The following is a 24,860-nucleotide window of genomic DNA, read 5'->3' on the forward strand; positions in this document are numbered from 1 at the left end:
CTCTCTCTCTACCTCTCTCTCTACCTCTCTCTCTCTCTCCCTCCTCTCTCTCTCTCTCTCTCTCTCTCCTCTCCCCCCCCCCCCCCCCCCCTCTCTCTCTCTCTCTCTCTCTCTCTCTCTACCTCTCTCTCTCTCTCTCTCTCTCTCTCACTCTCTCTCCCTCTCTCTCCCCTGCTGCCTCCATCAGGAGGTAAATAGCTATTGGCTGCTCAATAAGTGGCTTCAGTGCGTTGGAGTGAGGGACCTTTTTTTCCCCTCTTCGGCGCTCCTCCAGCCTTGACAAGCATGTATTGACAGAGTAGTTTACACAGCTACCCGTTGGGGAAATCCTCCACATTGTGCCCCAGGCAGGCTGATAAATGGAACTGGTACACTACCTGCAAAGCGTGACCTCATCGTGCACAGAAATGCATCGCGTGCACACAGCTCAATACCTTATCCATGCACGCACTCATACACGCACACAGAGTTCTAATGATTATAGCGTACGCATATATCATTAATAAAAAAGTGGACAAATTCTAGAGGAATTCTAGTACAGTGACAATTCTCTGATGTCTCAAAATGAATGCAGATTACAAAATAGAAACATTAGCAGACAACCCAATGCTCAGTATAAGCACTCAATAGGCAATTAAGGGACTTTGGAAATCACAATCTAAACCCAACGGATTGACGCGTATTGACAAGATAAATATGTAATGTGAAGGGGGGGGGGGGGGGTGAGCATCATATCTGTCCCTACTGCTGATCAACTGTCTGAGGAACACGTGGTTGCTGATTCTGTGCGTCACCGAGAGCGGCCGTGTTCCTCCCCATTAAGGCCTCCCTCCGTGAGGCTCAGCGTTTGTCGTCTCCACTGCACCCGCTTTTGAGGGGGGGAGGAGCTTGGGCTTGGGGATCAAAATAAACAAACACCAAAAAAAGCAGTCCCCGGGTCTGCCAGGGGGGCCTGCCGCCCCACGTCACCTGACCTCTTTGAAGTCAGATGCGCTGCTGATAGATAGCTGGTGGTGCGGCACTCGCTTTCACTTTGTGATATGATGTCAGTAACCTTCATTGATCTGCGGGCAGGCGAGCACGCCTTATCGCTGCCTCTCTCCATTTGTGATATACTGTGAGCCACAGGGCCCGGGCTGCTTTTTAATACACTGCGCTGTGGGGTAACAGTGTCACAGGCCGACCTCCCCGCCTACTAACACCTGCGGCCATATTTTACCACAGTGCCACTGTGATGGCCGAGCGAGATAACTCATAAACTAACGTGGTTACGGCAGATGACTAGCACACTGCTCAAAATGGAACATGTAGTAGGGCAGTGCAGTGGATGCAAGGAGGTCTTCATGACCTATAAAAGTCCTGATAGGACCGGTTGACATGAGTGTATGGTACATTTCAACCCCTCGTCTGGACCCTACTGCCCACTAACGGTGGTTCCTGATGGGGCAGAGCCTTCAGTAGCTATATATCAACCTCTCTCATGGACATGGAGCCAAGAAGGGGAAGGTTTGTGCTGACAGTACAAACACACACAAACAACCAGGAATCCCTGGGTGGATGGCAACCCTGCCTCCGTCATCGTTCCAAACCAATAAAGGACCTCACAAAACGCAGTAATTATCGGAGACATGTGTTGTTTCTTAATGGGTGCTCATATACCTGTAAATAACCAAAAAAGAGGTCAATAGTGCAGCCTGCATAGCAGTGGTCTGGCTGTCAGCGCAATGGATGGTGGTGACATTGAAGCGCCGCAATAAAAACACAAACATGCACACTTAACATGTGCAACTAGAAGTGTTGCCCTTCAATGTACACAGAGACCAAACCTCAATCCCCCCATGTAGATGGGTTGAGGAAAGCTGGAGATAAAGGAGAGTGGGCGACTAGCGCTAGAATCTCCTCACTATTGATTTTAGCTGTTGGGTATTACAGAGGGAAACAGCGGGTTTATCGGGCCAGAATCCCTCTGCACTTTCACTAACTAAACGAGTATTTCCCGGGCTTATCAGACAAAAAGCCTATTACTGACATTTTCTCTGCCTCGCCCTCCACAACAGTGCAGAAAGACGAGACTAAGGACCGAAACCACATTCGTTCAACCGATTCATTTTGGCATCATGGTAGGCTGGAAGTTAAAGGTTCCATTTATGCCATGTAAAAAAGGGATATGGCCTTTTTTTGTATATTCTAATACCGCTGTGCCTCTCTCTCTCTCTCTCTCTCTCTCTCTCTCTCTCTCTCTCTCCCTTTCCCTGTCCCTTTCCCACCCACTCTCACACTTGTGTGTATGAGGCCTATAATCAGGCGAGAAAATGAAAATGTGAAAATCCCTAAGAGGAGCATAATATCGGACTTAATTACAGGGAAAGAATATGTATGTTTTAATTATGGAGAGAAAAGACCCAGAGAGATACCTGTGAGGAACCTGTAGCCATCTCCAAATCCTTCTGGCTTGCGTCCTCCCGTATTATCTTCGGAGCCTAACGAGAACCCTGCTCTAAAGTCTTCTGCATCACCCTGGCATGAATAAAGAGCGCTCCCTCTTCTTCGGGGATGAAATTATACTCAGGGAAACATTTTGAATGCGTACCCATTTCCCAATATTAATAATGAAGAATTGTAGAGACAGAAAATTTCCCCTCAGCAATTACTGGGGAAATCCATACACTGATCAATGCACAATTCAAGGGATTGTGTTAATACATATAGCATATGGACTATGCTGCATTTGTATATGAATGTGGATGAGGATTTGGAGGAAGAGAGAGAGAGTTGGAGGCTGGGTGAGTGAAAATAGACAGTTATAGGTTAAAATAACTACATAATAAAAAAACAAAAATATATACAATTTGCGATATGTAAAGAGGATCACGTTCATAGAGCCCTATAGGTCTTGGATGAAAACATCAACAAACAAAGTGTATGCCTAACACAGAGGCAGTATGTTTGTAATAAAATGACAAACTAATAAAGCCTTGTCCTTATTTTCCCTCCTACACATCGAACTTTGTGGAGTTTTGTGGTTATGGAACTTGAACTTATGAATATATGGCTTTGGGTACTGGTTTGAGCAAAGCGTATTTTACACATCTATACGTTACGTGAGTCACGTTGTACATCAGCATAGCGGCATAGCCGAAAGTGGCGGGCTTACGCGCACCACTCCATAAATGGGACCGCACGCGGGGACGCGGAACCGTGAGAGCAAGCAGTGACCCCCATGGCATAGAGAGAGAGGTATAATTCCACAATTAGCAGGAAGGGCAAGCGCCAGAAGAAAGATTGGGGGGTGCTAAGCCCTGGTCATGGCCCGGCCTTGCCATCCTCCGGAGGGGCAGTGGCGGTCTGCCCGGTCCCCTACTGCGGCGTCTCTTAAGCAGCCCTGTGACTTGCTTGGGGTGGAGATAAATCTTATCTGGGAGACCTGATTAAGTTTTTAATTTACACTCCAATCAATAGCCCTGGTCTATTGGCAATGTGTCTAAAACTCTATTTACCAAAGGAATCCCTGCTATCAATTGATCAAGGACCCGGCAGCCATAAATTATTGCCATGCGTGTGCCTGTGTGTGTGTGTGTGTGTGTGTGTGTGTGTGTGTGTGTGTGTGTGTGTGTGTGTGTGTGTTAGAAGCAGTAAACAAGTGGGTGAAAGAGGAGAGACAGAGAGTGAAATTAACAAAAAGAGAAACAAAGTGTTCATAAGCTATCAAAAAGCCATATGACGTATGCACATTACAATAAGAATGCACAAAGGGCACTTTAAAAAAAGGGTGTGCTCTATTAGCTGCTCTAATCCTGCTAGGCAGACAATTCTGTCCCCCACGTTGGTATTTTATCCATAGAGTGTCCAAATCGTCTGGACCGCCCACTTCCGGAGCTCACTGCATGTGCGCAATTATCTGTTTATAGTCCCGAGCGGTCCCAACGGCGCTGTTAAAGAGGAATCTGCTGGGCTTTGGGTTCTCCAAGCCAGCGCTTATGCCATGTTTCGTGGCACTTGGCCTGGGAAACAGAGGACCGAATTGTTCAGGGACCGCTTGGTCTGACCGTGACATCCAGGAAACGGTCTGTGGGGTTATTTTCAGCGGTTCTCATGTTTGTTTAGGATTAGAGAAGGGACGGATGGGGGGTGGGGTGGGTTAGGGGTGGGGTTATCTGCCCAAACTCTACTCCTTCGTTGCAGTAAAGAAGCAATCCTTATCAGGGAGAGTCTTCTTCAGAAAAACAAGGCTCTCTTTTGGCGTGAATAGACGACGGACAAGGTAAAAAGGGAACCAATGAGCTGGGTGGCTGTCCTTCCGACGTTTCTATGGAGAGGACGTCCTGGTGGCTGGAGGGTGAGGGGGGGGGTAGGGGTCACCGGGGCTGGTGTTGGTCTTGGTGCTGGCGTTGGGGGTGGGGGCAAGTGGGGGACGGTGGGCGGGGGCTGCGTTATCACCGTGGAAGAAAGTGTCATCACGGCGGTTCTGCTCTCACCCTGCTGACTTGATGATTCCTCAACGTGAGATGACTTTTGACAGCTGACCTTGATACCAGCACGCCCCCCACGACCCCCCCCTCTCCACCAAGACTTCCTCTGTCTGAAGGACTGCCACCCCCACCCCCCTGGTATCAAACACATACAAAGAGGGGCGATCCCGTCTGCCATACATTCTGCCTACTAGAGGGACAGAAACACACACACACACACACACACACACACACACACATATGCAACAATGTCATTGAAAACCTACCGAAACGCTGCCATTACGAGGCATTAGGTCTGGTACACAAGGTCTGTGATGTAAACAAGTCCTTTTCCTCAAGTCCTCCGGCTGTTTCCAGTCAGACACAAATAGATGAGTGGAAAGGCTGAGGCTGTTGGGGACACTGTCCCACCACACCCACACCCACACACGCACACGCACACACACACACACACACACAGGGGACCCAGGATAGATATCATATTTATATTTCTTTCTATTTGTTTTCCCCAGAGCAGGCCAGGCTTAGCGCAGCGGTTCCCCACTGTGTGGAGCACAGCACACGATAATAAAGTGTTGGAGCACCGTGTGCCTCTGACAAACGTTTGATGGGATGTTGTCGGTTACTATGTCATTAGCAGAATGGTGGACGGGTAAAAATCTGGCATAAACATATGTTGGAATCGGGTGTAATTACAGCTTCAAAAAACCCAAAGAGCGTCCACATCGGAGTAGTGAATCACCTCTGCAGCTGGCTGAGAGAGAGAGAGAGAGACAGAGACAACGAGAAGACAGAGAGATAGAGGAGCGAAAGAGGGAGAGACAGAGAGAGAGGGAGAGAGCGAGAGAGAGAGAGAATGGGATAGAGAGAGCAAGAGAGAGCCAAGTGAGCAAGAGAGAGAGGAATAATAGACAGAAAGTACAGTGCCCTGTTATCCTCACCTCCTCTACTGAGGTGAGCGGGGGTGAGGGGAGTGCGGAAGGGTGGTGGGGGGGGCAGGATATGGATGATGTACCAGTGAGGCAAGACAGGAAGCCTGAGCTAGGAGAGCCAAAGTCTCTGGTCCTGGCTGGATTATCTAAGGAGCTACCGACAGATATGTCTAATCAGACCCCCATCCTTATGTTTCTCTCTCTATATATCTCTCTCTCTGTCTGTGTCTGTGTCTCTCTCCCCCCTCTTCCTTGCTGGCTAATGTCTCCGCCTGATTCGATTGAGGCAATTAGGCAGTAATCTATAGAGCCGAGGAGTGATGGAAACGTTTCCCACTGTCCTCCTCATGTTTCTCAGAGCTGCTATAATTAGCTAACTTTGTTTCTCATTAAACATCAGAGCAGTATTTACATACCAAGATCCAATTTGGCCCTGTAGAGTCCATTCCTTTTTAACCATTTATTTTAAAACCTTGTGCTTCTGTAAACAACGGAATGGAGGGTGCAAAGGGATATGCAAAGGTTTGAAATCCAACAACTGATAGATGCATTCTGAAAAAGTAGTCCTGACTGTGCTACTATACTGGCTGAAGTCACATAGTACAAAGCAGAAAGCAGTGGAGGTAGATGAAACCATTTTTTATAGTAAGGTTTTGCTCACATATAATGCAGTTGGTGATGGTTTAAGATGGGTTACATGTAATTCATTGAGGAAAGTAAAGGTGTCTAGCTAATATATATATGTTGGCCCATCTCCTCAAGCAATAACGCATTACTGGATGACATTCAAATATGGTACGTTTACTACAACCATAATTCAGTCAACACGTAGAAAAACATAGAATGTGCAGTCTTATCAAGTCGGTATATAACGCTAAATATATGGTTATATTCTTTGTACTTGACAAAGAATCCTTCTGAAACAAAAAAATCAAGTAAATACTGATATGTTTTCTGTGAACCTTTAAGGTTATGAGGGGGGTAAAAGCAGTGTGTAGCATTTGTTCACTTTTCTGTTGATATGCAAAGCACCAGTGTAGATCATGTTGTGTCCCTATGGCAACGCTGCCCCTGCTTTGCACAAATGTAATGATTAATCATGGCTTCATCAGCAAATCCCCAAATAATTGTGCCATAAGTGTGTGTGGATGTGCATGCGTGTGTTCGTGTGTGTGACCTCGTGAAGTTAGGCGCTGTTTCCCTTTTTAGCTAGCTGTATTGCAACATATGATATGGCTTGTATAAATCTATGTGCAAAAAAAAATAAGATACATTTCTTTAAGCTCCCAAAAATGTTAAATAAGCTCTCTTATGTCTATTGGGTCAGCACAAATTTTTATTTGTGCTGACCCACATATACAGCTGTATTGTGTAGATATGACCTATACCTGCACTGGCGTAATACTTTGTCTAATTACATTGCTCTATTGTCACCTGCGGCTCATCGCAGGGCGATGACAGCTACTTTTGTTTTTTGACGCATTCAAATATCAGGACAAAGCTAGCCACCTCTACAAAACTCCCACTTTCTAAAAGCATTGTCACAACCCAACCTCTGGTTTAACGCAGACGCCTCATGATAGACGTTTGAAAAAAAGACGTCCGGCTTCCGTTGAACATGCCCTTTAACCTGAATGAGGACATGGACATAGCAGGAATTTGCAGATTGATCTCCTCCATTTGGTTTTGCGCAGACTACCATTCTACTACTATATTCGCAGACTTTGATGTTGTGATACTTACTCTTGAGTGAAATAAAATGGAAAAATTAATATTCCGATTTAATAATATACATACTTATATAAATATGTTCCTTTGCATTACCTTTCATCTAAGCACATACTGGAAGGGGTGTAGGATATATTCAAGCTCCATTGGGATCATGCATGGAGGGAGGACAAGGACCGGGCGGCCATGGTCTGACAGGTCTGATATCACAGGGCTATCAAAGCCCTGTGCAAGGTGGAGGAAGCAGAAATCCAATCTATTCCTAAGCTTGTCTATAAGAACGGTGTCGTTTGAGAGAACATATGCAGGAACGCAGCCAGGACAGTGGAGAAAAGTAATTTAATCAGCACTCCTCTCGCTTGACACAGATTCACTTTGTCAGCTGCGCTTTACCAGCAATTCATCTTTTTGAAAACGGAGACAATCCAAACAATGATTTCTTTCTCTACTCAAATACCTGGCAAAAAAGGGAGGGGGGGGGGGATCTTATAAGGTGTTGTTATTGGCTAACCCAGGCTCCCCTCAGAACTCATCCTATCAAAACAAAGGTATTTTGCTTAGACAAGAAGTGCTCAACTTCTGATATTCCAGATTTAAAAATCCATGCCATAACTCACATTTCGCTCTTTATTAAGGGAGCCATGATAAGGGAGCACCCCTCCCCCTTTGGCTGTCCCATAACCCCCGCCCCCACCCCCCTTCTCCCCCTTCTCCCCCTTCTCCCCCTTCTCCCTTGTCAGCACTCCTTTTCGGCCCACTGCAGGACTCAAAGTGGCCATGGTCCGAGCCACAGAGGGTTAACTGCACCGGCCTTAGCCGTGAAGTGAAACAATGAAATAATGGCAGCGAGTGGGCGCTCAAAGGCAGAGTGTGTGTGTGTGTGTGTGTGTGTGTGTGTGTGTGTGTGTGTGGGATGAGGGGGTGGGAGGGTCTCAACACAGGCTTCTGCAGATGTTGCTGGGGCTCGGTGGGTCACACAATCACACGCATTAGCATTCCTGATGGAGGGAGCCCAGATTAGGGGCCTGAATGCCTTTCTCGACTCTGTCAGGACTGCAGCCGGAGAAGCCGAGCCAAGGGCAGGAGAAAACCCCAGACATGTGGCAAGAACAGGGTGGGGGGGGGGGGGGGGGGGGGGGGGGGGGGGGGGGGGGGGGGGGGGAGTAACGCATTTCGGGCGGTGTTAAAACTTGACCGTCTCGGGAGAGATGCACATAAAATTGCGTGGGACCAAGAAGAAGACAACAGGGTCAACGCAGAGTTAGACAGACAGGAAGTCCCGCACACCAAGTCATTTAGAGAAGTGATGTTCATAACCCCGAAAAAATAAAAGCACAGCAAGCTAAAAATAACTTGAAATGAAGCATGTAGTAATGCAAAAGAAATAAAGATCTCTGTTTGTATTTGTGGCCGGGCCAGTGAATGAGCATAGACAAAGGGCTTTCTTTCTTCTTTGTGTGTCAAATAGGGAGCGAGAGAGAAATAGAGAGAGCATTATTGTGCCTGTGAAAGAGAGAGAGATGAGAGAGAGAGAGAGAGAGACACACACACACATGCACACACAAAAGACAAAAGCTTTTCTGAACGTATGCTAGCTCCTTATTCCCATCAGGACAGAGGTCCGGAGAGGCCTCATATTTCCAGAAGCTGTCGGGCTCGGGGTGAGAAGGAGAGACCAGTGAGGAACAGCTGTGTTCTACGAGGTGCCCTGGCTCCCTCACACACGCCCCTTTGATCCAGCCAGCAGCCCACCCCCACCCCCTCACGCGTGTGTGTGTGTGTGTGTGTGTGTGTGTGTGTGTGCGTGCGTGTGTGTGTGTGTGTGCGCGCGTGTGTGTGCTTGTATGTGCATGTGTGTGTGTACTTTAGAAGGGGTACCCAAGGTGGGAGTGTAATTGGCTTAGCGAGGTGCACAGGTGGTGGCAAGCCGCGGAACACGGTCAGGGACATTCTAGGGATGAAACTGAGACAGAATAAACCGGATCGTTCTCCCTATCCGTGTCTCCCTCTCGCTCTCGTCTCAGGCACAAGCAAAGAATTCTTCAGGAATGCAGCAGGGCCTGTCTGTATGGCTGTTTATTCTGCAGACGTTTAAGAATGTGTATAGGCCCGAGACAATATGGATACACGATAAATATGTTCAGGCACGCATGCACACACATACACTCACACATGCAAAAAAATAAGATATCAAAAGGGGTACAAAGAAAGGCTTGTGTCTTCGCACTCCTGACAGTGAACAAGCGTGTGTGTGGATAGGCTCAAATGTTGGTTGTCAAGTCAAGTTTATATGGAGGGCTGGTTATCAAAATTATGGTCTCAAATGGCTTTATGGGCCTTTGCGTCGGAGAAGGGATAGCGTCACTATAATAAATGATTTATGTAGAATAAGAGGATGGTGTCATTCTTTCAGATAATCATATTATTTCTAATAACTCACAGCAATCCTGCCTGTCCACAGAATGAGCAAAACTTCCCGATCAGTACAGGAGATCATCTGCCAGTTCTCATCTGTAAGTCTGTGAGACAACAAATGACACCTTCGGCCAGCTGCTGTTGGCATAGGAAAATAACTTAGTTCCCTTCAGGCAGGTTAGCCATTTTTAATGGTGTCACGTGTTCCGGCTGCCCTGTGATGATAGAATAGAGACTAAGCACAGTGAGACAAAAACACTGCTAAAAGCTATATGAATATGTATCAGTACTCATATGTAGTAAAGTCTTCTGTCAGTGGGGCTGCCGCTGGCCCCCATGAAAATGTGAATATTTCTTTGTGATATTGTTAAGGGAAGTGTAACCCATGGTTGCAGCTTAAGACTATCAGTGACTTTACAAGTTTAATATTTGCCTCTGCCTGCTCATAAATTTGCATGCCATTAAAAGTTGACCTAAATACATTTTGATCACCCCTGGAGTCATTAGCAGAGACTGTGTGTGTGTGTGTGAGTGAATGTTAGTGTGTGTGTGTGTGAGTGAGTAAGTGAGTGAGTGAGTGAGTGAGTGAGTGAGTGAGTGAGTGAGTGAGTGAGTGAGTGAGTGAGTGAGTGGGTGAGGGAGTGTGATGGAAGCAGGGATTCTCCCTGGCGGTGGAATTTGGAAACCGCCAGCAGGGATAGTCTTGGCTCAGGGTTTCTTTTGTTTTTACTGCAAGGGGCAAAAAAAGGAGAGTAACATTGGGCAAAAAGGAGATTAACATTAGGCCAAAAGGAAAGTAACGCTGGGCCCACCAGATGACAAAATAAAGTAAACACGGCCGGTGCCCCAGCTCTTTAATCTACCACATTAACTCCTGCCCCACACTGGGGGAGGAGCCAGCGGTACGCAGACAAACAGCACAGTCACATAAAAGGGGAGTGTCAATGAGGGGGCAATAAGGAAAGACAAGGAGTAAACAAGCAGGGGAAGTCCGGGCCCTAGTGTGTTCCAAACGCCATGCCTCTCGCTGCCTGGCACACACACAATGGCCCCACTGTAATTAGCCCACCCCTATAGCTTGTTTAGCATTTGCATATAAATGCCCGCACAGGCAAAGCGCTAAACACGCTGACACAAGCCATGCCCAGAACAGACGTCTGCCACACCTCTACCCCTCCAGGGGGTCTCAGGGGTCCACTTAAATTGGGCAACCCCACTCACCCCCCCCCCCCCCCCCCCCCCCCCCACTGTAACAGCCCACCCCAGCCCACCCCATCCCAGACTTGTGCCGGACCTAAGTGCAAGCTGGCACCCATTATATTTAAGGTGAATGGAGCCCTGCTTGGTTCCTGTTTCTGGTGTATTGTGAAACAGTCAAGCCAGGCTTCCTGTGGAAGGCCTGCAGTGCGGTCTGTCATGAAAAAGACAAACATTTTGTCCCAACCACAAACGCCAAAAGCCTAACTGGAGAGGGGCCAGAGGGGTTATAGATTGTTCTTGAACATGCATGTCGCATATAGAAGGCAAGTGTCATACAATCTCAAAAAAACATGCATGCACACAAAAATGCAAACACATACACACGTGCAGATGCTTACACACCACACCACACACACACACACACACACACACACACACACACACACACACACACACACACACACACACACACACACACACACACACACACACACACACACAAACACACACACACACACAGGATAGTTGTGAGGAAGCCAGAGGTCTCCAGAGTGTGAGAAATGTGTGTTCTGCACAGCTCAGGGTCAGAACACATTGGCTCGTTTAATGCGCTCCTGACAGGGGGAGAAAAAAATGCAGATGAGGCAGATCAGAACATTTACATTCTGCCTTCCCGTCAATGGTGAAAACCAATAGCTTATTATTTGGAAGTTTGCTCCTTCTTTGCATATTTCCCCTGTTACGGGTGTATCTACATCCACTTTTCCTCTCTACCTTAAGTGTTATGACAATTGAGGACTCGTGAAACCAAAAGCAACAGCGAGGCACAATGACACATTGAGAGCGATGTCTTCTTTGCTTCTTCTACACCTACCCACCCCGCAATACGGTGCCAATTTAAAACACAGTGGCTGAATGCGAGCACTGAGGACAGGAGAGGTGCAGAGCACAGTGTTTTCCTATGTCCAATAACTGGTTAAAATTAAAACCGGCGTGTCAAGAGAAGACCGGAACAGACAAGCAGTGCGGCCCGAGCCGACTTCCTTAATGTGGTCAGGATGTGCAGTGTTTTCCTGTTGCGTGGGTGCTTCGTTTGCTTCGCTGTCCCTTTGCAGGCAGCGGTATCGGTTCTATTCATGTAAGTAAATGACATGCCATGCCAATGGCACACGTTCACACTGCAATAATACAATACAACCGTAGATCCAATCAATACAATCATAATTTAATTCTAAAAAATAACACAGACTAAAAACGAATATGAAGGGTGGGTTGGGGGGGGGGGTGGGGTTAGGATTCCCAGCACCCACCCCTCAACCCCCTTCCTATTTCCATTCATTAAAACCCACAAGGAACATGAATGCTACGGCGACCAGACGATGCGTGTGACGTCACAAAGCCGGGGTCGGCAGCCTGTCACGGCCGTCTAGTCCCCCGTCGGCCCCCCGGGGGGCTGCCCCGCCCTCCCTCCCTTTCTCCCTGTCCCCGTCTCCGCTGCTGCTGCTCGCCCCCAAAAGAAAGGCACTCGCAGAACAAGCCGAGGATCGGCCGCCGGCGGAATATGTAAAAGGCCACAGGTCCGTCACTGTCATGAGACTCACCGGCCCCATTAAAATGGCTACGGCCGAGGTGGAGGGAGGAAGAGGGTGCGTTAAAAACAGGGCTGAAATACATTCGGAGAGAGGGAGAGGGAGAGGGAGCGGGAGAGAGAGAGAGACTATTCTCCTTAGGACATGCAGAAAAAAGACTGCTATATCTCTAGTGTTTGGTATTGCTGAGTGGGTGTCTGCCTCTCTCTAATCAATTTATTATGAGGCACTGAGGTCCCTGTGTTTGTTCATTTAACACGGGCGAAATGAGGAAGAGTGTTTGTTTTAGGTACAGTAAGGCCCGGCAGGGAAGGAGAAGTGCAGAAGGGGAGAAACACTCTGTGTGTGTGTGTGTGTGTGTGTGTGTGTGTGTGTGTGTGTGTGTGTGTGTGTGAGCGTGTGTGTGTTTATGGGAATGTGTGTGTGTGTGTGTGTGTGTGTGTGTGTGTGGGTGTGTGTGTGTGGGTGTGGGTGTGTGTGTGTGGGTGTGGGTGTGGGTGTATGTGTGTGTATAAAGAGTGTTTGTGGGTGTGGGTGTGGGTGTGCATGTTTGTGTGTGTGTATATAAGAGTATGTTTGTGTGTGTGTGTGAGTGTGTGCGTGTGTGTGCGTGGGTAAGGGTGTGCATGCATGTGTGAGCATATAAGAGTGTGTCTGTGGGTGTGTGTGTGTGCCAGTCTGTGTACACCATGGAGGAGGAAGGGGGCTGCACAGTAAAGAGAGACAGTCTTGATAGATGAATGTGAGGCATGATAATGTAACTTTGGGGAAGTGTTGATTTAATTGTAGCCTGGTGTAACATTTAATGTAGCCTTAGGAACACCTGGCACAGAGGGTTTACACATGGGACAGTGCCAATTATAAATCCAGCCAATCACAACCCTTCCACAAATCCTCTGACATGCCCAGTCTTACAACGAGATGCCGGTTTAAAAAGATGAGATGGTATGGGGGCAAACATGCGCAGCACTCTCCTTTTAATTACAATGTCTGTCGAGGTGGGACACTGCTATAAACAATCATCTGCACAATCAAACAGTTTTTATCATATTATAACCCTCTGAAACTGAAATAATGATATTGTGGTGCACACAGTAGTTTTTGACTGTTAGCATTCACCAAAAATATAGAAACTGGGAGCCTGGCTTTAGAATGGCCATATCCTCTCGCATTCAGCCCGGCTGAGACTTCAATAGTCTACCTTCACCTACCTGCACAAGTATGACACTAAACCCATTTATTTTTAATAAACTATACTACACATTATTCAAACTGAACATTATGAAGATTATTTTTTAAATGTCTGATTTTGAAAAATAAGTCATTTTTCATGATGAGATTCTTCTTTGTATCACTATTATATGTCTTAAACATGTTAATAAGCAATATGAGTTGCATAGTACAGAGTAAAATCCCAGTTGTTAAAATCCCAAAATGAAGATATTTGTGATAAAAACCGACGTGAACATTCTGAATAATTCTGTGTTGCAGTAGAGTTTATGTCTGTGTAGGTTTGTGTCTCTGTGTTTCTGTTTTTTCTTTCATTCTGTGTTTGCATGTGTGCATCTATAAATGATTATGGCTTGTGTTAGAGTGTAAGTCTGTGTTGATTTGCGTCCATGCGTTTCGGGTTCGTTCACTGTGTTTGCATGTGTGCTAGTGGCCTGTGTATAGAAAGCCAAAGATATCGCTGGAGCCCCGGTGGAGAGCAACCATCAGAGGGCTAGGGGGGCTGCAGCACTTAGAGGCCATTTTATTGCTTTGCTGTGGTCAAGTGAGGTGCACCGAGCTCAATGCCACCACAACAATGGAGAAGAGGGCCGCAGAGACAAAGAGGGCTGTCCCCCAGCTTCTTAACCCTTTCACTGCTAGGAAACCCACTCACCCAGGGCCAGGGCACGAGAATACACACAAGAATCACGCTCACCTCAGGAGCCATGTGACAAATAGGTTGCAAGCTAGCAAACGCATAAATACACACACACACAAACATAAATATAATTAATGGTATCAATGAGAAAAACGCAACGCAGGCAAACCCCATGAGGCTCCGTGCAGGACTAAGGAACGCTGGATTCAAATCCATTTCCCTGGACAGGTAACAGCCGCTGTTGCACCCCTATGCCTTGTGCAGTAGAGAGTCTTCACCACTGAAATGCATCATCTCTGACTGGCCCCTCCTCTCTCTCACTCTCGCTTTCTCTCTCTCTACTCCATTGAGAACATGGACAGACTGCCACACATTTGCAAATGAATCACGCTTTCTGTGGAGATTTTTTTTTTTGATCCAGTGAAAATAGGGGGAGTGTTAGGGGACTGGAGGTCTGCAGAGACGGCTCTTCTCTAATCCTGAGTAGGATAAGCTGTGAGGTACACATAGAGGAAGTGCCACAGACCTGCCGGGGTCCAGCACATCTTAACACTTCATTTCTAGAGCCTCGCCGTCATTCACACACACCCACACCCGCCTCCATACACACACCCACACACACACACACACACACACACAAACTCTCCATCGGCTGCCGCAGCACAAAACTATGGAGTAGTCACACAGAGCAGACAAAGCAACACAACCACACAATAAATACACCGCCCTCCATCTCAAAAGCAAGCCATAGACTGACACACTGACGCAGAGTTTCTTACAACACGTCACATCAAATTTATGAAATAGGGGAAATAATAAAGAATTTGTTTGTTTATAGTTTCAATGTATAACAATGCTTGGTTTTGCTATGAAGTTCTAAAAAATATATTTTCGAGCACAGCATAAATATGAATGAGGCAGACAGAGCGAGGCAGCTGTTTGCTCCAACAAGCATTGGGCTCTCTTGTTCATCCCGAACCATGGGCCCCTGCCCACTGACAAATATAACAGCTGAGAGAGCCTTGTAGCTAAAGCTAAACATGTGTGTGTACGCATGCGTGCCCATGAACACAGACACATGCATAAATATACACAGCCAAACATGACGTGTTCATTTTTAGGCTGTAGATTATCCGTAGATAGAACAGTCTATGAAGAATCACAAAGTGGTAGTTAATCACTATGCAATTGTTCCTTTTAAACAATACCACAGTTTTGTATCAATCATATTTTTTACACTGTAAGGTAAAATGTAATCGTTCATGCACACCATATCACAGATGAGATCTAAAAACGGGTCAGTTATAAATCATATTTTTCCATTCTGTATGTTATGCTAGCTGGTGGGCCGTTCTGTCGCTACAGATCTGCAGCATCACAAAGGCACGACAAACGCGCCGCATTTTTTAATTTTTTGGCGACACAACATGGATCTGACCGATGCGGACAAAAACAATATGACACAGGGGCATGCGGTGATCACGGCAGGCAGCGCCGTGACACGGAGAAAGAGGAAGAGAGAGTGACAAAGAAATGAGGGGAGGATGAAACGGCGAGCAAGTGTGTTGTCAGAGCCACAGGCCAGAGGGGCCCGGGCATTGTTCCAGGGGCTCAGAGTGGGGAGGGAAAAGGCAACCTGGGCAGCCTGTGTGTCTATGTATCCTCCATGTTTTATGCATTCTGTCCTTTGTGATGATAAGCGTCCGCACGGAGGGCGGAATGCTGGCCTCCAGGGTCCTAGAGAGGGTGGGCTCGTGGTGGGGTGCGCGGTCGGCTGGGTCAGTGTGGGACTTACCGCTAGCGAGCCTGGCTATAATGCATGCAGCCATGTACATATGTTTGCATATGGGGCCAATGTACTGCAAAACCGAATAGATACATGCATACAATATTATATATGCACATATACATACAGCAGAGTCAACGGCCTATGAACCAATCCGTCCAGGACAATGCAACAAAACAAATATGAATTTTGATGTGCTTCCAAACGGACTGAATATATACACAGTGTATAAATTGCAAGTAATTCCAATCAATGTATGGCAATTAAAGGTTTAAGGAAAAATCATTTAAAAACAAAATCCCCTGTCTTTAGTTCAACTCTAATTATGAATCCAATATTTCTATTAAGTCAGTGTTCAACACATTTGTGCTTCTATAAATATTGCATATAATATATTGATATCTGTAATAAATATAATATGTATGCTATTACATGATTATAGATTTGATGATACATGGATGCCATTCCACAAAAATACAAAAAATAATCAAGCAAAAGTACTTGTGGTGAAATGGGGGCTACTAGGGTTCAGATATAGCATGTGCACCAACGCGCACACACAAACACACACACACACACACTCCCCCCCCACACACACACACACACAAACACACACACACACACACACACACACACACACACACACACACACACACACACACACACACACACACACACATACACTCACACACACACACATACACACAACTGTTCAGTCAATAACTTGTCCCTGCACTTTCGTCCATACGATAGATCTGTACACTAGCGGGCACCGGACCACCAGTCACAACAAGACCCCAGGTTAAAAAACATCTGTACCTTATCATTCACACACACGCACACGTACACACACTCACACACACACACACACGCACACACGCACACACACACACACACACACACACACACACACACACACAAACACCCTATGCCGCAAATGGGCATGTAGATCCATTCACTCATTAACATTCACATCACTGCATTTCCCTTAACAATAATAATAATTCTGTTAATAATTCTAATAATTAAAATAATAATACAACAATAATAATAATAACAACAAACATTTGTGAATTGTATTGTATTACACTAAATAAAACATCCAAAGTGGCATGCTGTTCACCCAAAGATGGCTCTCCCCTGCTAAGATCGTGACTGTCAGTCCTGAGAGTGAAAGTTAAGTAGGGAGATACAGGGAGAAATATATAATAGAGGCTACAGAGAGAATGAGAGACAGAGAGACAGAGACAGAGAGAGAGAGCGCGAGAGAAAGAGACTATGAGTGAAAAAGGAGGGGCCTGACAACCAGAGGATCTATCTACCTTGTCTCTCTCACACACACACACACACACACACACACACACACACACATAAATATTGCCACCCTTACACAGGACTTCAAACAATAAGCAATAGTCTGCATATGACACTTGACTCAAATGTCCTTAATGCAATGCCAAAACAGACAAATAGCAGCATCCAATATCTATATTAGTCTAACCTCGCGAAGCCTGTTAATATTGCATTCTCATTCTGCGTATCTATACTGATTATTTTTTAACAATAAAACTATGAGCATCAATCAATTAGAACAATTGTAATATGATAAAAAAAAACGAAGCATATACTCCACAGATAAAAAAAAGGATGCATTAACCATAATTTCACCACAAAAATGTATTGCACATCAACCAATGCTAAAAGCTTCATAAAATATTGCAGAGGCCCGAAAACCTACAAACGATTCGAATCAAGACTGAGACAAATATTAAAAAAGGAATGCAAAATTCCAATGGAATCATAACACCAAGAATAGGTAAAGGTCTACTCGCAATAAAAAAAATATGCCGAGGGTAGATGCGTTGAAATATGTCTGCTGATTGTAACAAAACAAGGAGAGGGGAGAAAGGAAAGAAATAACAAAAAAAAAAGGTCGATCGAGAAAGAATGAGAGAGACCTCGAGTTTGCGTTATAGTGGGGCTACCTGCGCGTAACGCCGTCCTGACTATCATAGACATGCATAACGGACCGACAAGAGGGAGTTAGGGCGATAGATGCACACAAAAAAGTAGCCTATATCTTTTTTTAAATAATATAATAGGGCATAATAATCCACCAGAGAGTCTCTATGGCCGAGTTATTTAAGAGGCAGATATTGCTCTAGTCGCTCTAGGCAGAGGATCTGGAAGGGGATCTGTTTGTGTGATCTCCTCTCTATAGCCCATGGCTATCTGACCCCCACCACCACCCCATCCCACTATCAAACCATCTCCCCCTTTTTATCGCGTCTACTATTCCATATGGCGGTGTCTGTATTCGAACTCCTGTCATATTATTCGGGTATCACTAGGCCTATATAGTTTGCATGGATCATGCAGGCAATACAATTTACGAAGTGAGTAAAAAGGCTACAGCTTTTTGCATGCATTTCTTTAGGGAAGGGGGTCAAGCTAAATAAAATAACGGCTATAGTCGAAGCTAGACCGGTAGCTTTCTCCTCTCTGTCCCATCGAGACCCAACTCTTTATACGTGTGACTCGCTGGTGCACGATTTGAACTCAGCCTTTTAATCTCTCTTTCACTCGCTTCGTGACCCCTGTTCCACTCTTCCTTGCTCTCTGACCCCCCCCCCCCCTTTCTTCCAAACCTCCACATCCTCGACTCGCAGCCCGTCTCAAGGCACGTAAAGCCCAAGACGGTTTTATGCATTGAAGACGAATAGCTCAATCCCGTCCCAAATCAACAATAGTGTTGTGATTGTTTTTGAAAGATATTTTTTTGGGAGATAGGGCCTAGTAGCCTATATGCGCATCTGCATCCAGGGAGCAAGTATATTGTCATGTTTTGTCATTTTAACCAAGTATTCTCGTGTGTGTGTGTGTGTGTGTATATATATATATATATATATAGATAGATAAAACTCGTTTTTGAACTATATTTCATCACGGCCTATGTGGCACCATATATCGTTTTTCGCGTCGCTATTATTGGCGAAAGGATACAAGTGTAGGTCTGGTTCAGTCCATGCCATGTATCCAAACTATACAGCAGGTCATGTTGACTTGGCGCACGCAAATAACCGAAGACGTGGTTATACGCTCGTAATAGTCTACGCTTTTGAATCCATCGTGTCTGTTTTCCATATCAGAAACATTCACTCCGGTCCGTAAGAAGGGAAAACCAAAGTATTCTGGCGTCTAAGGGGTCACACCATAACCAGATCTCCGGGCTTTGCAGAGCCGTAGCCGCCGCCGCCGCTCGGCGTCGGGCTCTGCCGGATCCGAGGTCTCGCTGATCCGCTCTTGACAAGAAGGAGACTCCGCAACACACAGCACACCGCACTCACACAGACCACCACACACACACGCACACACGCACACACGCATGCCGATCGATTCGAATGTGACTCGGCCAGGGCATGAACAAGAATCGACTTAAACATCGAACCTCAAAGAAACTAACGTGCCACACAAAAACGAAAGAAAAGGGGTTGCCAAAGTGGGGGGGGGGGGGGGAAGAGGACTAGTAGCCGAAGTAGATCTAGTCCTAGGGCGGATGGATTGTAGCCTACGTTTTAGACTCGCGTCGGTGCGAGAAAATGTGTTCTTTCAAAAAAATGGAGTTACACAAGTCGACGAAAAGCATGAAAACCCTGGACGTGGCGGGTGTCCTGATGTGTCAACACGTTAAAGCGGACGGTGTACCCCCTATATCTTTCCCCCGGACACACTCACACGGACCCCCAAGGCTGGACTATAGGAGCTCCTCTCCGGGCATCGCTCCTGTGCAAGCTGCCGCCCAGACCCTTCGTCTGCTGCCCAGCAAAACCATTTTCACAAGCATTCGTGTTCTAGATTAGGTCTTTCTTTCTTTCTTCTTCAGCCCTCAAATGTCTTTTCCCCCCGACCCCCGGCGTAATGCACATAGGTGGTTTAAAGCCAGCGATGTCTAGCGGTCAACAGTCTGCAGTGGATCGCTGTCTATTTTTCTTCCGTTGACGAGGAGAACCGGGGGGACGAACGCAGATGTAAACACAGGTAACGATACGGATAAGAGAAAAAGAGCGAATAAACCAAGCTGCTTTGTACGGAGAGAACTTGTGATCGACTGTATAGGCTATTTGTAAGAATATAGGAATAGCGACAGCCCCGCTAGGTGAAAGCTGTACGAGCAGTGGGAATATAGACTCACAGAAAGAGAAGTGGAAAGAACAGACCGTGAAAACAGAAAGAAAAGAAACAAAACGCAAAGTTGAAACTTACAATTTCTCGCTGCCGTTTGGTGATCTTCGCTTTTTAATCCAGTATTGAGTCGATTTAGCTAAAGATCCCATGGAGACAGTCCCCCTTTTTTGGTCAGTTTGCGCTTAGGATGGCAAAAGAAAGATCATTGTTGTCGCCGAGTGTAAAAACGGAGCAGTCGGCTATTAGTTGTAAAGGCAATATACAAAATAATTCGGATGCAAAGCAGGCGATGAGTCTTGTGTTGGAGGGAGCGAGGAAGAGGTGAAAGTGAGATCTGATGATTGAAAAGAAAAAAACTCTTTGGATCTTTATTCCTGCTAATTAGTTTCCTGCAAAAAAATGGCTGTGATTAATTCAGTGCGCATGTGCTTCATTACACAGGCACGGAGGGAAGGGCTAATTAGCCGCCTTCTGGATCAATAAGATCCAGCAGAGGAGAGAGGGAGGGAGGGAGGGAGGGAGAAAGGGAGCCAGAGAGGAGGGAGGGAGGGATGGATAGATAGATACAAGTAGGAAAAAAGACTAAAGTAATGATCAGGAATTTAGAAAAATATGGAATTAAAGAACAGCGCAAAGTAAGAGTTTGATGATAGGGACAAAGACGGGGAAAAGTTAACACTATAGCCGCGGAGAGATCCACTCACTATCGCTGGTTTTTCACCTCTTCTTCAATCTTTCTCGTTTTTTTTTCTTCGAAATGTTCTGAACAAGTATATAGTGGATTCAAAACGACGCACGGTACATAAGTTGTTATCATAAGAGGGGGAAAGAAACCGTTTGTGTATTTTGTATATCTTGTTGAACGGCTGATAAGGCACGGGTCGGAATAAAGAGTGTAAATGTGATGGCTGCTTCGGCAAAATGTGTTTTCATTTGTAGAAGAATATTATTATTGACTATATGCGCATATCGTGTGTAGAGCGGGGAGCGTTCGACGATGCAGACTCCTGTTTAAGCAGGCCTATACTGCCAAACTCTTATTGTTGAAACACATCAGTAACACAACTAGATAGTTTGCCCACAACTTAAAGGCTTCCTTGTTTTAAAAGTGGAGACAATGGACTGTGGGACGGAGAGGAAGCAAAAGGTGACTGCGATGGTAGGAAACTTTGTAGTTGTGGTGATCGTTCTTGTTATAAACTGTTATAGTGATGGTTGGCTGTAGAGCATCCCGAGTGTTTTCTTATTGACTTCATATTAAATGATGCGTTCAGGTATCCTAAAGCGCTAGTATTCTGGATATTCTTTAGTGGGCTATTATACTATGTCTTATAGAATGAAATCAGACTTCTATACACGCATTATTTAACTTGAACTTATCTTGTTGTAAGCTATAGCAAACACCATAAAAGGGGATCGAAAGACGAAATGACATTGAAAAACCTACAAACTAATAATTCTGCAAGAATAACGCAAAGAGCCATTCCCATCAACATGCAGAAACCAACATACGACGTTGTTTAACACGTCTATCATTTAACTAAGATATAACAAACACATAATGAGTCAAAGATACAATTAAATGAAAAATGGAAGGGCGTATCGTTTCCCAGGCGGAGACTTAGACTATTGCATGATCTTAAAGTTGCACGTAAACAAACACATTTTTTTAACGTAAAAATATGTATTTTCTTATCGTTTCAACACATGAGCATTGTCCCGAACGCTAAGTTGCCTAAACCATTGAAATAGCATACAATACGAAAACTCCTGAATGCAATCCAAGTTCAACTCAATACATGGCCTGCTTATTTAAGAATATGTTGTATGTTATGTAGGCCTATATTTACATTTGCATAGGCTCATGTACTTCATTATTATAAATAATATTTAGCTCTAGCCTTTTGGACATTTACAAAATATAAAAGTCTTTCGGTATGACAAGCCATGCATAGTCATAGGTCTAAGGAGAACGGAATATCATTCCATAGGTTGCACAAACGAGTGGTCGCAATGGCAAACGTGTGAACACTCCGTTAACTTCCACTGACAAATGTAGAACACCTAGATTGACAGCATGCGACATGCATGCGTTTGTCTTTATATCAATTATTGCACATGGACTACTTTGCATGTTTTATTTTAATGGCATAGGCTACAAGGCCTATGAAAGGTAATTTCTATGCATTTCAAATGTGTGTTTTTCCCCTGCAGATATTGATGTGCTATTATAAAGTTTTTCATGTTGTATTTGATTTTGTTTAATTTTTGTCTCGATTGTTTGTCAAATTTTAAAACCGATTTTCCCTCTATCTCAAAAAAAAACAACGCCCTTTAAGCGTTTTGCTATATAACGGATATCAACATGTCATTAAGTGTTTTCGAAATTAAAGATACAAAAAATAAATTAACCTTTGAGTCCCCCTGTGTTCTTTGTGAAGATAATTATATTGTTGATTCTGTAAGACATGGACAATCCCTCGCTTTCAGTGTGCTCACTTTCTTGACCAACGAGCTAACTATAAGTGCCTGTTCAACTAGATAAAAATCCTCTGCCGTTTTTTATCACGTTACATTCAATGCTGAAGTTATATTAATGAAATTCACTTGGAAATAATATGTCCTTTTTGTTCTCCACAGTTTTATTCATCGGTGCGCCATGAAATGTAGGAATAACACGATTCAACACAATTGGAGCCTACTTCTTTTTACTTATTGACATAATCTATGGTTGAATAATAATTTAAATACAATTAAAAATAATAATAATATTTACTGGCCTATTTCTGCAGATCTAGTGAATCCCAAGCAGCAAATATCGAAAACAATATCAAACGTAAAATATGTCTTATCAGAAGGCATAATCTCTCTATCATTATTGTCTGTCAGTCTGTCTAGCCCCCCCCCCCCCCCCTATATCTCTGTCGCTGTACCTCTCTCTGTCTCTCTCTGTCTGTCTGTCTCTCTCTCTCTCTCTCTCTCTCTCTCTCTCTCTCTCTCTCTCTCTCTCTCTCTCTCTCTCTCTCTCTCTCTCTCTTTCTCTCTCTCTGTGATAATAGATATACCAGTCTGTAATAGCGTTCCCAGCACCTGATGGACATAAACCATGGTATAGACAGGTTTTTGGCCATGAGGATCTGCCCGGGCTGAAGCAAGCCACGCGGATGAGGGAACATGCACGGCTCCATCCAACATGCGAGCATTAAGCAATCGGAGAAGCTGGCAAAAATGGAGAGCCAGCACTGTTGGCATGTTTTGTAAGGGGGGTAGAGAAGATAGCACAAAAAGACGTGACAAATCGGCTGCCAGGGGACCATAAGGAACAAATACAATTGTATTCGTATGGGAGCCGCCGTCCAAGTAGTCAGTCTAAGACTATAAACAATGAGGACCCATAGGTTAGCAAATTATGCATAAACCACATGGAACCTGACCGAACTACAAGATCCCGTGTATAAGCTATCAAAAGAGGACTCCAGACGTATGGGCCTTGTAGCAGTAAGGCCACACATTACTGAAAGGGTAAGGGGGGAAACCGACTGGTCTCCAGCTTTTGTATTTACCAGCATTCAATTGCGCCTCTCTGCGGGAAGGATAACTGTCCACGTGCCAAGCTCAATAGGCATACGCCGATGAGTGGCATTGCAAATTCAACACAACCTGTAGCTATGACAGCCCGTGAATATGACAAAGAAACGCAGAATGGCTTAAAATGCAAAATGTTCCCTCTATTTGGGTGCATAAAAGCAATTGACCATCACAGAATTGCAAGGAACAAAACATCCTTTTCAGCCAGAGTGGAGGGCCAGTAATCTGTTGTAAGTCCGTGACAGGAGCCACACTAACTTCTATTTGTTAACCTATATTCTTAAATATTCTTTCTTTTCATTTTAAACCGCTCTCTCTCCATCTCCGTCTTTCGTTCGACACACGCATGTGCGCGCGCGCGTGTCTTTGCTTGTTTGCGCGCGCGCGCATGTGACATGTCATGTGCTCGTGCTATTCCAATGACACAAACGATTTAAGAGGAATGAGTATGAACGTATCTTAATCTAGAATAGAGAGATTCATGTTGTTTACGTGTGGCTGTTGCTATCATTCGTGTCTTACAATGTCGTTACGTAGAATGTTTACGGCGGCAAAACACAGGCTTCTTATAGGCGACATGTTGGCCTATACCATTTAATGTGCCTATATGATTGTTTCAAAAGCTGAAAAGTCGAGAAAACATACAACTTACAGCGGATAGTGAAATATTGGACGATAGCAGAAGAGTTGTAGGCTATTTATTGGTGTCTGTTCCAATACAACCGGAGGATCAAATCGCAAAATATATATCAGTTTGCTTGTTTGAGTATGGTTTCTGTGTAAAGGCTGGCGGTGACCGGCTGTGTGTACGTTCGTGTGTGTGTTCGTGTGTGTGTGTGTGTGTGTGTGTGTGTGTGTGTGTGTGTGTGTGTGTGTGTGTGTGTGTGTGTGTGTGTGTGTGTGTGTGTGTGTGTGTGTGTGTGTGTGTGCTCTCAGGGTGGCTAGGGCAGCGGAGCCAGGTGCAATGGCAGCGCCCTCTTATGTTCAGTCTGACCATAGAGATCAAGGAGCGCGTGCACCCTCTGCGTAAACGCAACGCATCCTCGCATGCTTTTCATCGCGAAAGTCTACTAGCTGATGAAAGTCCTTCATTTGGTT

The 24,860-nt window shown here is 45.2% G+C and overlaps 1 protein-coding gene across 1 annotated transcript in view; it reads right to left on the reverse strand.

The window, feature by feature from the left end:
- zfhx3b (zinc finger homeobox 3b) overlaps positions 1–20,594 on the reverse strand; it is a 132,934-nt gene extending 112,340 nt beyond the window's left edge. Inside the window, exon 1 of the mRNA XM_079736718.1 lies at positions 20,253–20,594. The gene's annotated coding sequence lies outside the window, so the exon portion shown is untranslated. The remainder of the gene's footprint in view (positions 1–20,252) is intronic.
- Between the last annotated feature and the right edge of the window lie 4,266 nt (positions 20,595–24,860).

Source organism: Pollachius pollachius, assembly GCF_949987615.1.
Source record: "Pollachius pollachius genome assembly, chromosome: 5".
Taxonomy (NCBI): Eukaryota; Metazoa; Chordata; class Actinopteri; order Gadiformes; family Gadidae; genus Pollachius; species Pollachius pollachius.